Source organism: Trichosurus vulpecula, chromosome 4, assembly GCF_011100635.1.
Source record: "Trichosurus vulpecula isolate mTriVul1 chromosome 4, mTriVul1.pri, whole genome shotgun sequence".
NCBI lineage: Eukaryota > Metazoa > Chordata > Mammalia > Diprotodontia > Phalangeridae > Trichosurus > Trichosurus vulpecula.
In genome coordinates, this window is record NC_050576.1 from 149882021 (window position 1) to 149896205 (window position 14185).

A 14185-nucleotide genomic window follows, 5' to 3' on the forward strand; every position below is an offset into this window, starting at 1 on the left:
ACTTAAGAAGCTAAGACAGAGTTTCTCCTTTAAAATATTAATTTCTGCCTTGGGATTTGGATAGAAGGCATTTAAAATGCCATATATTCCATTCATCCATAACTTAGAGAAAAGGCTTTGTCTGAAAGGCATGTTTGAGGAGCACGTTGTAATTCCAGAGGCTTTCTGTTCTGCTGGCCTTCCATTCTCTAGAGGGAGATTGCAACAAGGGAAACAGATTGTATACTTTCTGTATCCTTGGGCTCAAGTTTCACTGGACTGCTTTTTCATACAGCAGGAGTAAGCAAGATTAATTCGTGAGTTTTAATGGCCAGGTTGTTGTCATATAAAAGGAAAAATCTTTGTGAGAGTTCCAAATTAAGACCTAGCATAGGACAGAGAACTTCCAGGAATTGCCGTGAAAAAGGAAATAATAGTGATAGGTATACCTGGTAGAAGTAAGGACCCTGTCGCTTTTCAAAATGCTTTGAGATCTAATCTCATCCAATCCTTATAACTCTATGAAGCAAGCAGTTCTGTTATTATCATAATCCCAACTTGTACATGGGGATTCTGAGGTACAGAGAAGTTACGTGTCTATAGCTGCTTAACCAGTTAATAGCAAAGCAGGCACAGAAAGTGATGTCTCTTTTAAAATTATTTCACCTGCTATGAGTCAAATTTTTTTTACAGTGTAATCATCCTTTTTTTAAAAAAAATTATTTATTTTTAGTTTGCAACATTAAGTTCCACAAGCTTTTGAGTTTAAAATTTTCTCACCCTCCCTCCCCTACTGCCTTCCCAAGATGGCATGCAATCTGATATAGGCTCTACATATACATTCATATTAAACATATTTTCACATTAGTCATGTTGCAAAGAAGAATTATAACCAGTGGAATGAACCACGAGAAAGAAGAAACAAAACAAAACAAAACAAAACAAAACAAAAAGAGAGGGCAAATAGTATGCTTCGATGTGCATTCAGACTGTAGTTTTTTCTATGGATGTGGATAGCATTTTTCATCATGAGCTTTTTGGAGTTATCTTAGAACCTTGCATTGCTGAGAAGAGCCAAGTTAGTCATCATACAATGTGACTGTAACTGCGTACAGTGTTCTCCTGGTTCTGCTCCCCTCACTCAGCATCAGTTCATATAAGTCTTTCCATTTTTTTCTGAAGTCTGCCTGCTCATCATTTCTTATACCACCATGGTATCCCATTACATTCATATACCACAACTTGTTCAGCCATTCCCCAATTGATGGGGAATTTCCAATTCTTTGCTACCACAAAAAGAGCTGCTCTAAATAGTTTTGTACATGTGGGTCCTTTTCCCATTTGTATGATCTCTTTGGGATACAGCCCTACAAGTGGTATTGCTGAGTCAAAGGGTATGCACATTTTTATAGGCCTTTGGGCATAGTTCCGAATTGCTATGAGTCAGATTTTTAAATAGGTTCTTTAGTAAGCTCTATAGTGAGTATATTAAGCTAAGTGGTGGCGTGGATAGTGTCAGGTCTGGAGTCAGGAAGACTGATCTTCCTGAGTTCAAATCTGGCCTCAGACACTTTCTAGCTATGTGACCCTAGGCAAGTCACTTAACCCTGTTTGTCTCATTTTCCTCATCTGTAAAATGAGCTGGAGAAAGAAATGGCAAACTGCTCCAGGATCTTTGCCAAGAAAACGCCAAATGGAGTACCGAAAACATTACTGAAAAATAACTGAATGCCAGAACCCTATATCATCCATACTGTGTGGATCAAGGAATCATAGGATTTAAGAGAACTGAGATTCTCCTTCACTAAGTCCATAACAAGTAGAAGTGTCATTGTGTAATAAATAGCAAGTGTGCTAGATTTGAAGTGAGGAGATCTGGGTTCAAATCCTACCTCTAACACTGAGTAATTGTGTGACAATGGGCAAGCCTCATAGATTCCTGGAACTTCATCTGTAAAGTATGTACAATAATACTTGCACTGTCTTCCTAAGAGGACTTTAGAAAAGAAACTTTTTTGTAAACTCTAGAGTGCAAAAATGGATCCATTACTTGAATATTAAAAGTCACATCATTAAAAAAATAGAAGATCAAGACAGCCAGGTGGGGAAGTGGATAGGGTGCTGGACTTGGAGTTAGGACAACCCGAGTTCAAATCTAGTCTCAGCCGCTGACTCACTGTATGACCCTGGGCTCATCCATCTGCCTTAGTTTCTTCACCTATAAAATGGTGATGATAATAACACCTGCTTCTCGGGATTGTTGTGAGGAGAAAACTAGATGCCATTTGGAAAACACTTTGCAAACCTTAAATAATGAACAACTAGCTAGTTGTCTAGATCAAATGGGTGCCTTTCACAAGAGGCAACCCTAAAAAATAAAATAGGAAAGTTCCATTTCATAAAATTGAAATGCTTTTGCATAAACAAAATCAACATGAGAAATACTCACATAAAATGACTTTGATAAGGCTCTGCCATCCAAGATGGATAAGGAGCCAAACCAAATATCAATGGATTATGCAAAGGATGTAAACTAACTTCTCAAAAGAAGAATTTCAAACTGTTATTCATATGAATAATTGCTCCAAGTGACTAATAATAAGAGAAATACAAATCAGAACAACTTTTTATTTTGTAGCCAACAATACGACAGTAGATGGTAATGATCAATATTGGAGGGACAATGGAAAGGTCGGCACCCATATATTTCCAATTGAGTTTTGTAATGATCCAACCATTCAAAATAGCATTTGGGAATTACGCTAAAAATTTAAGTAATGCAACGATAGCCTTTGGTCAGAGATCCTGGTGCTAGGCATATACCCCCCAAAAAGCGAGAGACAGAAAGAAAGGTCCCACATACATTAAGAAATTCACAGAATTCCTTTTTTTATCAGAAAAGAGCTAGAAATAGAGAGCCATCTATTGGGGAGCATCTAAGCATATTATACAAATGTAGTGGAATATTATTGCACTATAAGACGTGATGGATATAAAGAATTCAGAGAAACATGAGGAATGATGCAGAATGAATGTTATGGTTATGAATAAGCAAAACCAGGAATACAATATGTATAATGAGCTCAATAATGTAAATAGAAAGCCTAAAGAATAAAACTGAATTCTGTGTAATTCTGCCCACTGAGCTTGGTCCTGGAGGAGAATGAGAAGATACACCTCCCTCCCTTCTTTGTAGAGGTGGGGTGTGGGGAGCTGCTTACGTGAATTGTTGCACATTGCCTGACTTGGTTACCATGTTGGGAAATTTGGTCAAAAAGCTCCTTGTTATTAATTATTACAAATGAGATGTTGACATTAAAAAATATTGCAAAAAGAGATGACTATCTGGGTATGGAAAGAAAGAGGATATACTCGAAAGTAAAAGTGCTAAAAAAAAGTAAGACATTAATAACTTAAAAAACAACCTTAGAGCACTACAGAAATGTGAGTTGTTAGTAGAGGAGGTGTGAGGCACAGCACCATTTATCATCAGTGTGTTTGGACTGAGACTAGTGGAATGAGAGGAAGGAGAAAAATGCTAGAGCTGGCACATAGAAGAGGGAAACATGTACAGCACCAGAAAAGAGGAGGAAAATCAAAGTCAGGAACTGAAAGCACTTCTTTGAGACAATATCTGTTCTGGAATTTGAACAGCAGCCCGAGGACCAAATGAAGTGATGGAGGTAGGCAGCTCAGTGAACATGTGGCTATTGTCATATCTGAAAGAAAAAGACTCATCATAGCCTATTGGAGGAGAGGTAGTTTTTCCACACAGGCAGAGGTGCCCTGCCTAAATATTAGCTGTTCCTACTGTTTCCACTTCAGCAATTTAACTGCTTTTCTGTTCATGGCAAATCAGGAAAATGTCAAGATTATCCAGTGGGTAGACTGCTGGGCTTAGAGTCAGGAACACCTGAGTTCAAATCCTGCCTCAGACACTTACTGACTGTGTGACCCTGGATGTGTCACTTGACCTCAATTTGCCTCAGTTTCCTTATCTGTAAAATGGGGATAATAGTAGCACCTGCCTTCCAGGATTATTGTGAGTATCAAATGAGACAATATTTGTCAAGCACCTAGCTCAGTGCCTGGCATATAGTAGATGCTATATAAATGTTAACTGTTACTATCATTTGATCTCTCAGCCTCAATTGTTTAATCTGTAAATTAGTAATAATCATAGCACCAATCTTAAGTGGTTGTTATACAGATTAACTAAAATAACATATGCAAAGCCCTTTGCAAATTCTAAAAGGCTTTATAAATGTGGATTATTATTATTATCATTACATCTATATATCAGTGAATCATTTATTTCCTCAATTTATCATTTATCTCCTTTTACTAGTGGAGACCACAATGTATACATGTCTTTCCTCCCATAAATCCTCTACAAGGCATATACTCAAGTGCCCTAAAGGCCTTCCTCTAGCTCTCTTAATAATAATTTTCTTACCTTGGAAAATGTGCTTTTAAAAACTTTTAATAGATGTTTTGTATTTTGGCATTTCTTATTTGACCTTTTCTTCATAAGGAAGTAGGTAGCAAAGATTTGAATCATTTGGTTTTCTGGAATGATTTTGAGTTTTTCTCCTCCTCTAAGGCACCTTGCCTAAGATGCATGGTGGGAGTTGGAAAAGGGTTGTTGACAGACTAGAGGAGAAATTGAAATAAAAAAAGACTGCCTTGGATGTTTTTGATTAAATTGAGTTCAGATATTAGAATTAGCTCAATTCTTGACGTTTACCTCATTCTTAGAATAGAAGAGTTGTATGGTTTAGTACAAAGAATGCTAGGCTTGGAAAAGGAGGCAAAGGTCGTGGACTAAAACTTTGGCTCTGTTATTTACACCCCACATAGCCTTGAGGTTCTCAGGATTTAAGTTTCCTTACCAGTAAAATGGGGAAAGTGGATAGATCATCTCCAAAGTACCTTTTAACTCTACAGTTTGTTATCCTGTGGTTCAAGATTCAAATGCACATGTCTGTGTGAACATTTTTGTTGATGGCACCTGTGTGGTACAGCCTTAGGAAGGTCTGAAGACCTGTGCAGGCTTACAAATATGGGCTGAAATAAAGATTGTTTTGCATGAATAATGCATGTTTTCAGCCAGCTAGGTGGTTCAGTAGATAAAGTACTGGGCCTGAACTCAGGAAGACTGGTGTTCACGAATTCAAATCTGGCCTCAGACACTTACTAACTATGTGACCCTGGACAAATCACTTAACTCTGTTTGCCTCAGTTTCTTCATCTGTGAAATGAGCTGGAGAAGGAAATGACAAACCGCTCAAGTATCTTTGTCAGGAAAACACTAAATGGGGTCATGAAGGGTTAGACACAACTGAAAAATGACTGAAGAACAATGCATTTCTCTCTCTCTCAATTTTTTCCAATTACGTGTAAAGATAGTTTTCAACACTTATTTTTGTAAGACTTTGAGTTCTAAATTTTTCTCCCTCCTTCCCTTCCCTCCCCCCTCCCCAAGAAAACAAGCAATATGATATAGGTTATACATGTACAGTGATGTTAAACATAATTTCCACATTAGTTAAGTCATGAAAGAAAAATCAGAAACAAAAAGGAAAAACCACAAGAAAGAAAAAACAAAATTTTTTTAAAAAGTGAAAATAGTGTGCTTCTATCTGCATTCACACTCCATAGATCTTTCTCTGGATGCCGATAGCATTTTCTATCATGAGACTTTTGGAATTTTGTTGGATCATTGTATTTCTAAGAAGTACTAAGTCTGTCATAGTTGATCATGGCACAAAGTTGCTATTACTATGTGCAATATTCTCTTGGCTCTGCTCACGTCATTCAGCATCAGTTCTTGTAAGTCTCTCCATGTTTTTCTGAAATCCCCCTGTTCATCCTTTCTTATAGAATCAGTGTGGCAGAATGAAAAGAGCACTCCAGAAGTAAAACAAATTGAGGGCATGTCCAAGCTTTGCTACTGGCTGGCTATGTGGGCCTCAGTTTCCCCAAAAGAATACAAACTCCTTGTGAGTAGGATCTGTCTTGCTTGTATTTGTATCACCAGTTCTCAGCACAGGTTTGAATATATACTAGGTGCTTAATAAATGATCTATCTGTTCATTATCTGTCTCTATACTTATTCACTAGCCATGTTGCCTTTCTGTGTATATACATATGTTCATTTGTCCTCACTGATGAATGAGTACCAGAACTCCCCATACACTGCCTACAGCTAACTAATATGAGAATTGTGCCCAACATGCTTTTATTACAAAATCTCAGTTTCTTAGAGGTCAATAGAGATATAGTGAAGAGCAGAGTTGGATCTTATAATCTAACCTTATAAGATTGCTTAAAATATGTGTGTGTATGTGGGTGTATTTGTGTGTCTCCATCTCTTAATTATAGGAGTTCTACAAGATTTTTCTCTTGTCTGCACTTTCTCTTTTGGTGAACTAATCTACCCCCACGACTTTATCTATCAACCCTATAACTGAATACTAAAATCTCTACACTATAGCACTTTCATATGTCTCCTAGAAATATTATCTGTGCATGTTGCTTCCCTCCCCTTCCCTTCCCTTCCCTTCCCTTCCCTTCCCTTCCCTTCCCTTCCCTTCCCTTCCCTTCCCTTCCCTTCCCTTCCCTTCCCTTCCTTCCCCTCCCCTCCCCTCCCCTCCCCTTCCCTCCCCTCCCCTTCCCTTCCCTTCCCTTCTCTTCCCTCCCCTCCCCTCTCCTCCCCTTCCCTCCCCTCCCCTTCCCTTCCCATTCCCTACTCTTCCCTCCCCTTCCCTTCCCTTTTAGAGACAGAAGAGACTGCGGAGGCCACCTAGTCCACCTCCCTCATTTTGCAGATGAGGAAACCAAGGTCTACGGATGTTAAACAAATTGTCCAAGATCACATATGGTAGTAAACAACAGAGATGGGATTTGAACCCAAGCCTGTTCTCTCTTTGTCTCTGTGTCTGTCTGTCTGTCTCATCTCTATCTTTGTGATTATGTCTCTGTGTCACTATGTCTGTGTCTCTCTGCCTCTCTGTCTGTCTCTGTATCACTCCCCCCTTTCCCCCTGCCATGGAAATCGTTTCAAACAGAGATATTCACAGTTATGACTCTATAGCAACATTTATAAGGACCATCAACTAAAGAGCCACTTGACTGCTGCTTTTCCTGTGGAGTCTAGTAAAATGTAATATTTTAATACTAAAATTAGTCATTTTAATTGGCAAGTGGCCAGTGGGAGAGGTACAGTTTAAGTTTAAAATCTAGGACCCTTCTTCTATCATGACCAGCCCAATATCCTCTGGAGCTTTCTCTGCCTTGCTTTTGTTACCTAGCTGTGATGGTTATGGCTAAATAGTTGCCAGCTTACACTTGTGTGAAGCAGAGATTTCTGGCAGATATTTCTGATGAGACAATTAAAGCCTTGCCCTACCCCCATTCCCCTGATAGACCCTGTCTTCTCAGACTCAAGTTATTTGGAAATGAAACCTAAAACTAGACTGCAAGAGACAGTCAGCAATACTGTACAAGTATTGCATGATATAGTATAATACTGTACAAAATGTACAATAAGGGAAAGTTGAAAATAACTTTGAAGAGATCCGGATTTTAGAGAACATGGAGAGAGACAACTCTTCCAACAAATCTGTCTTCTGAAATCCCAGTTAGCTAGACATCCTATAAGCAAAATGTCTGTGCTACATAGGGGAAGGCACTGCCCCTCATATACCCTGTCATTTCATCATATTGACTGCGGAGTTGATCATTGGTTCCCCTGATCACAGCCACCCTTCCTTCCCTACACTCAAAATAATCAATCAATTTTATTTAATACCTACTCTGTGCCAGCCACTGTGCTAAGTGCTGAGGATATAGAAAGAAGCAAAAGACAGTCCCTGCCCTCTAGGAGCTTATAATCTAATGGGAGAGACAACATGCAAACAAATATAGAAAAAGCAAGTTATATATGGGATAAATAAAAGATGATTAACAGAGAGAAAGCAATTAAGGGGGGTTGGAGAACTCTTCCTATAGAAAGTGAGATTTTAGTTGGGACTTGAAGACAGAAAGGTCAGTAGTCTTAGCAGAGGAGGGAGGGCATTCAAGAAATGGGGAACAGCCCAAAGAAAATGCTCAGAACTGAAAGATGGAGTGTCTTACTCTTGGAACAGCCAGGATATGAGTGTCAATGGATCTAAGAGTATGTGTAGGGCATGAAGGTGTAAGAAGATATAGCAACAATGTGGTTAGCAACTGCTGTAGGAATGTAAGACCCAACAAGACCAGCAACAAGAGCTGCTAGCACAGGTTCTTTTGATCTGCTTTTCTAAGGAAAGCAACTTTAAGAGGTTAACAATCTCACTTCAATTAAAGATACGTATATCATTTTCAGTTAGTTCCGGGGGAAAAGCCAGCACCCTGAACTTCAGAGCAAATACAAATAGAAGTTACAGAGACAATATCAACACAGCAAACAACACAAACCAGTCTATTCATAGCAATACATAGTTACCGGGGATGCATCAACATCTGGGTTTCTTCAAAGCCAGGGGGCTGCAGCTACTACCCAGAGTCTCCGCACCAATGTTATTCCAGTGAGTAAGAGCCCTAAAAGCAAAATGCCAACCTCTGAGTCTATATACCCTGTTCGGGGTCAAAGGGTGTCAGAACATGCGACTCAAACCCACATGACCTAAAAGATTCTGGAGTCACAAACATGCGACTCAAACCCATGTAAACCAGGCTCTCCCTTGAGGTAAGCAGGTCATCAAAGACTCCTGATTTAATCAAACAAACAAAGGCCAGACTCATCAAGGGCACTTGATTACCTAATGCTCCAAATGAGAAAATAGTAAAAAAGCTCCCACCTTAATTACTAATACAGAAGACTGGAATAGAAGGCAGCTAGTTTAATTCCCCTTTTGTATCCTTTGTTGTTGTTTGTTTATCTATTTTTTTTTATTTTTAAATTGTATTGGTACCTTTTGTTTTAGTTTTCACACCACCTACATTATCTTTTTCCATTTCCCACCCAGAGAACCATCTCTAAAACAAAGAATAAAAATGATTTAAAAAAAACCCGATTCTTCAAAACAAACTAACACATCAACCAATTCCTACATTAGAGGCAGTTTCCCACCCCATATCCCTCCTACCTGTTTTTTGATAAATATACCTCAGCATAGTGTGATATCAGAATGCCATATACCTCTTTAAATGTAAAAATATGATAAAATAGACCAAAAATAAGTGATCGGCCCACTCCCCACTGAATCCTAAAGAAGTAAATTAAAGTATATATCATTTTTGCTAACTCATCACTTTACCTGCCTGACCATATTTTTTTTAGCCTTTAGGCATGTGCCTCCCTGTTTCTTTAAAAGGCTGGCTCGAGGGAGAAATAAACCAATACTTATAGCTTAGGCTAGAACAATGAGCCAAATCTAATAAGTTGAAATTTAATAACGATATATGTAAAGTCCTTTACTTGAGTTAAAAAAAATCAGCTGCACAGGTATGAAAAAGGGAGAGGTCTAGCTAGATGACAATTCTAGGGGGGAAATACTGGTGGTTTTGGTGGATTGAAATCTCAAGATAAGTTAACAGTATGACATGACAGCCAAAAAGCCCAATATGGTCTTGGGCTACATTAACAAAAGCTTACTGCTGAGAATGAGAGACGTATTGTCTGTCCTGGTCAGACAGCATCTAGAGTTTTCTGTTCAGTTGGGTGGGGCACCACATTTTAGGAAAGAGATTCACCAGTTGGAGCAAGTTCAGAAGAGAGAAACTAGGACAGTTAAGGAACTTGAATCCCAGAGGTTTGACTTTATTTAACCATTTGGGTTTACTGGGGTTATTTAACCTTGAGAAAAGAAACATTAACAGTCTTCAAGTACTCGAAAGGTAATCAATCAGACAATATTTATTAAGTACCTACTATGTCCCAGGCACTGAGCTAATCACTGCGGATACAAAAAGTGGCAAAAGACAGTCTCTGCTCTCACATACCTTACAATCTAACAGAGGAAACAATGTACAAAGAAACATATACAACGTAAGCCATATACAGGATAAATAGGAAATAACAGAGGGAAGGTAGTAGAATTAGGAGGAGTTGGATCTTATAGAAGAGATATTAGATTGGTTTTCCTTAGCTAAAGAAGTTAGAATTAGTGGCCATTTAAAAAAATTGCAGATAGGAAAATTTCAACTCAGTATATAAGGAAATATTTCTTTTGTTCATGTACATCTGTCTACAAGTGGAATGGGACCTCATTAGAAGGTGGTAGATTCCCCATCATTAGAAGTCTATGTTGGAGGAATGAATTGTACTAGAAGACCTCTTAGATCCCTACTAAGTCTGAGATTCTAAGTAATCCCAGCATGTGTATCCTTGTTGTATTTGCATGCCCAGGAAGGAGAGGGGTTGGTTTTGTAGAGCACACATGGCTCTGTTCATGACTTGTGCATTTCAGAGTCAGCTGAAGAGAAATGTTAGTTGAAACTGTGAGAGTAGGTGAATTCTCTGATGGAGAGAGAGTAAAAGGAAATCAAATGCTATGTTCTGAGTATTGGGGAGCTTCCACAGTTAGAAAGCAAGATGAGCAGGTTGAGGAAGAGGCACCTGTAAAGCAGATAGAGGTAAATAGGAGAATGAGGTAGTTTGCTGGAGGTCAAAGGAGAATTAAGATTTTAAGCCAGAGAAAGGATCAAACAATGTCACGTACCTGAAGAGAATTTAAAGGTAAAAATGAATATTAAGAACAAGACTGGTAAAGGAATATATAGGGTTAAATGACAGTTTTTTGTGCATTCTATGTACCCCCTAAACCTTGCCCTTCCCTTCAAATTAACATGCAATGACTAGCCTGACATCCCCATGTCCACATGTACCCATTTTTTACAGATTGTATGGGGGTGGGGTAAGTGTGGGAAGGAAATATAGTATAGTGGAAAGAACACTGGCTCTGGACTGAGGAGACCTGGGTTCAAATCCCACCTCGACACTTAGTAACAAGATGAAATTGGGCAAGTCACTTAACCTTCCTTGGCCTCAGTTTCTTCATCTGTAAAAACTAGATGACTTCTCAAGACTCTTCTAGTTCTAGTCTGATGTCCTAGATGGATAGAGGCACACACACACATATATTACTTATGTGTGTATACATATATATGCATATATACACACACATATACATATATGTATATTACTTAATACTATGTATGTTACTATATTACTTATATTATAATATGTATATTACTTATTGTGCTAAAGAGAATTGAAATTGACAATCATCCAAAGCACAATGGAGGGGTACATAGTGAATGTGATTAGTCTGCAACATGTCAAAAACAAGCACTTCTGCAGAAAAAGGAGTGTAAAAGATATCACTAGAGAAATCTGCAATTGAAAAGTAGATGAGTGAGGAGAGGAAAGAATCACCAACGTGCTTCACTGGTAGCTTTATGTCATATGAACATGGGGAAGGTTCCTAGTACATATGGTGGCCACATGTGATAAGCTTGTGGAAGGACATAGATAGGAGTTTCATAGGAACTTGCAGACACAGATGAGTTCTGATTTACATGTGTGGAAGGAATACCCAAATTTATTAACTGTTTGTGGAGATGTATGTATGTATGTGTATACACACATTATACACATGTGTATATGTATGTGCATATGTGTGTATATGTGTATATGTGCCTGTGTGTAAACAAACACATACACATGCATGTGTATTGCATAATTTTATGTTTGTGTTCTATTTTGAATTATTATTTTTGTGTGTTTCTTACCTCTAAGATTACTTACTTCTTGAAAGCAGTGATTATCTTTGATTGATCTTTGTATCTAACTCTACCACTTAGCACCAATGTCTTTTACAACATGGTTTCTTAATAAATATTTATAATTGGATGAATGAATGAATGAATGAAAATTTTTTTAAAAAATTCAATGTAGTACTTCTCTGTGACCACTTTATCAACTCCCACTCCCAATGGCAGGCTGTGACACTAAGAGTACAGCTATTACTTCTCCCCTCATGATCCTAGGAGGAACCTCGAGGAATTGGGGAGTTGAGGCAACTAGGTGGCATGATAGTTAGGGAGCTGTGCCAACAATTAGGAAGACCTGAATTCAAATCCAGTCTCAGATACTACCTGTGTGGCCCTGAGCAAATCACTTAATCTCTGTCTACCTCAGCTTCCTCAACTACAAAATGGAGATAATTATAGCACCTACTTCCCAGGGTAATGGTAAGGATTGAATGAGAAAAATTTGTTAAATGAATAACAGACAGTAATCAATTAATATATACTTGTTTCTTTTCTTCCTTCCAGCTTTGCTACTGAAAAGCCCTTATCTGTGCTCCCTGCTGATTATCGATTTGAATATTTACTCATGTAGTATAATAAGAAAAGTTGGCACAAAAATTTCTCCCCCCACCAAGCTCTGTGGCACTTTCTCCCACAAATATACATAAGCCTATGGGAAAAGTGGTCTCTATCTTGGAGTACAAAGATGGTAAATCACATTCATGGCATACATATGTGTCAAAGGGGTAACCTATGACTACAGGTTACTGGAAGTCTCTTTCTCCGTTTGTGGAATCCTCATGAAATTACTCTTCAATAGAGTCCTAAGCTGGGTTCTCCCTTGTAGAGTTTTGAAACTGGTTGTCTGTTTTTGGTGAATGTCTCATCTTCCAGTTAGATGCATTGTCTCCTGCTGGTCCAATCTCTCTGATGACATGTCAGTGGGTAGGGTAGTGTAACATTCTCTCCAGACTCAATCTCCCCTTCTTTGCTGCCCCTCTCCAGGAGAAGTGCGAGGATCTGCCTCCTCCCATTGCTTCTGAGCCTGAAAGCTCTTGAAGCTTAACTATGTCACAGCTAATCTTCTTTCTGAACTATGTTACTCTGTCATCCATATTTACACAGGACAAGTCTGATTCTCTTTAACCAATCACAAAACTTCTTGGATGGCTCTTCTGCTTTCATCCAATTATTAAGGCATTTCATGCCTCTCAAACTGATGAAGAACTTATTCAACCTTGCTTGTACTTTTGATTGACTCAGCTCAGAAGTTAGGGACCTCTGTGTTTATATCAATTAGAGTGGGTCTTTGGTCCTCATATTAAGTCATAGTTTCTCCTTTTATTTTTATACCACATTCATTTCTCCTTAATGCCTTAGTCCCTATTCAAACTTACCTTGTAAAAAGAAAAATATTTCAAGACCAACCAACATGGCAACCATATACATCTAACAGGGTATATATACCACTTCCCTATCTCCCTACTGAAATGAGGGAGATTACTTATTACCATTCATCAGAGTTCAATTATCTTTTGGCATTGTTATTGTTTACATTGTTTTAGTCATTCTGTAAATATCTCTCTGTGTACCTACTCTACATCACTTCATACCAGTCTTATTTCTCTGGACTCTTCATATTTATCATTTGATGTAGTGCAGTGATATTCCATGACATTCGTAATCTACAAATTGTTCAGCCATCACCAACTTTGTTTCAGTGCATTTGCTTCCACAGCGTTGATATGAATATTTGATTAAGACATTGTTCTTGGGTTAAACAAGTTAAGAAAGTAGATTTAACTTTTCTAAATTCAGTTTTTGAACTCACTCTTCTTAACTCACTAATTTATTTTCCAAGTTAACTTTATAATTCTGTATTACAGAGTTAAATTGCTTATACAAATTTAGAACATCTTGTTTATATGTAAGCTGGCATGGGCTCTATCGACATGCCTTTTACTGTGCATATTTCGATTTATAACTTAATTCAGCCTTGTAGATAAATATTCATAAACTAGATCAACATAAAATTCAACAATCTGCCAAAGACTTTACTAGTCTTACCTCACATCTTAATAAGTGACTTCTAGAGAAAGCCTCAAGGTTTGAAAAGTACTTTATATTATTACGTTTAATCTTCACAGCAACGCCAAAAGGTGGGTACTATAGGCGCTACTATTGCCCTTTTACAGATGAGGAAATGGAGGTTTAATGAGGCTAAATGTCTGTCTGTGGTCACATAGCTAGGAAATTTCAGAGCTGGGATTTGAATGTAGATCTTCCTGACCATAAAGCAGCCTGATATTTCCTGTGCCATGCTGCCTTTCTTATCCTGCCTAAACAGCATACATAAATATATAATTATATAAAATCTGTTATGTATAATATATATTATTTAGTA

The 14185-nt window shown here is 38.0% G+C and overlaps 1 protein-coding gene across 1 annotated transcript in view; it reads left to right on the forward strand.

Annotated features, from left to right (window-relative positions):
- Positions 1–14185, forward strand: part of PCNX2 (pecanex 2) — a 348308-nt gene that overhangs the window by 152379 nt on the left and 181744 nt on the right. The gene's annotated exons all lie outside the window — the stretch shown is intronic.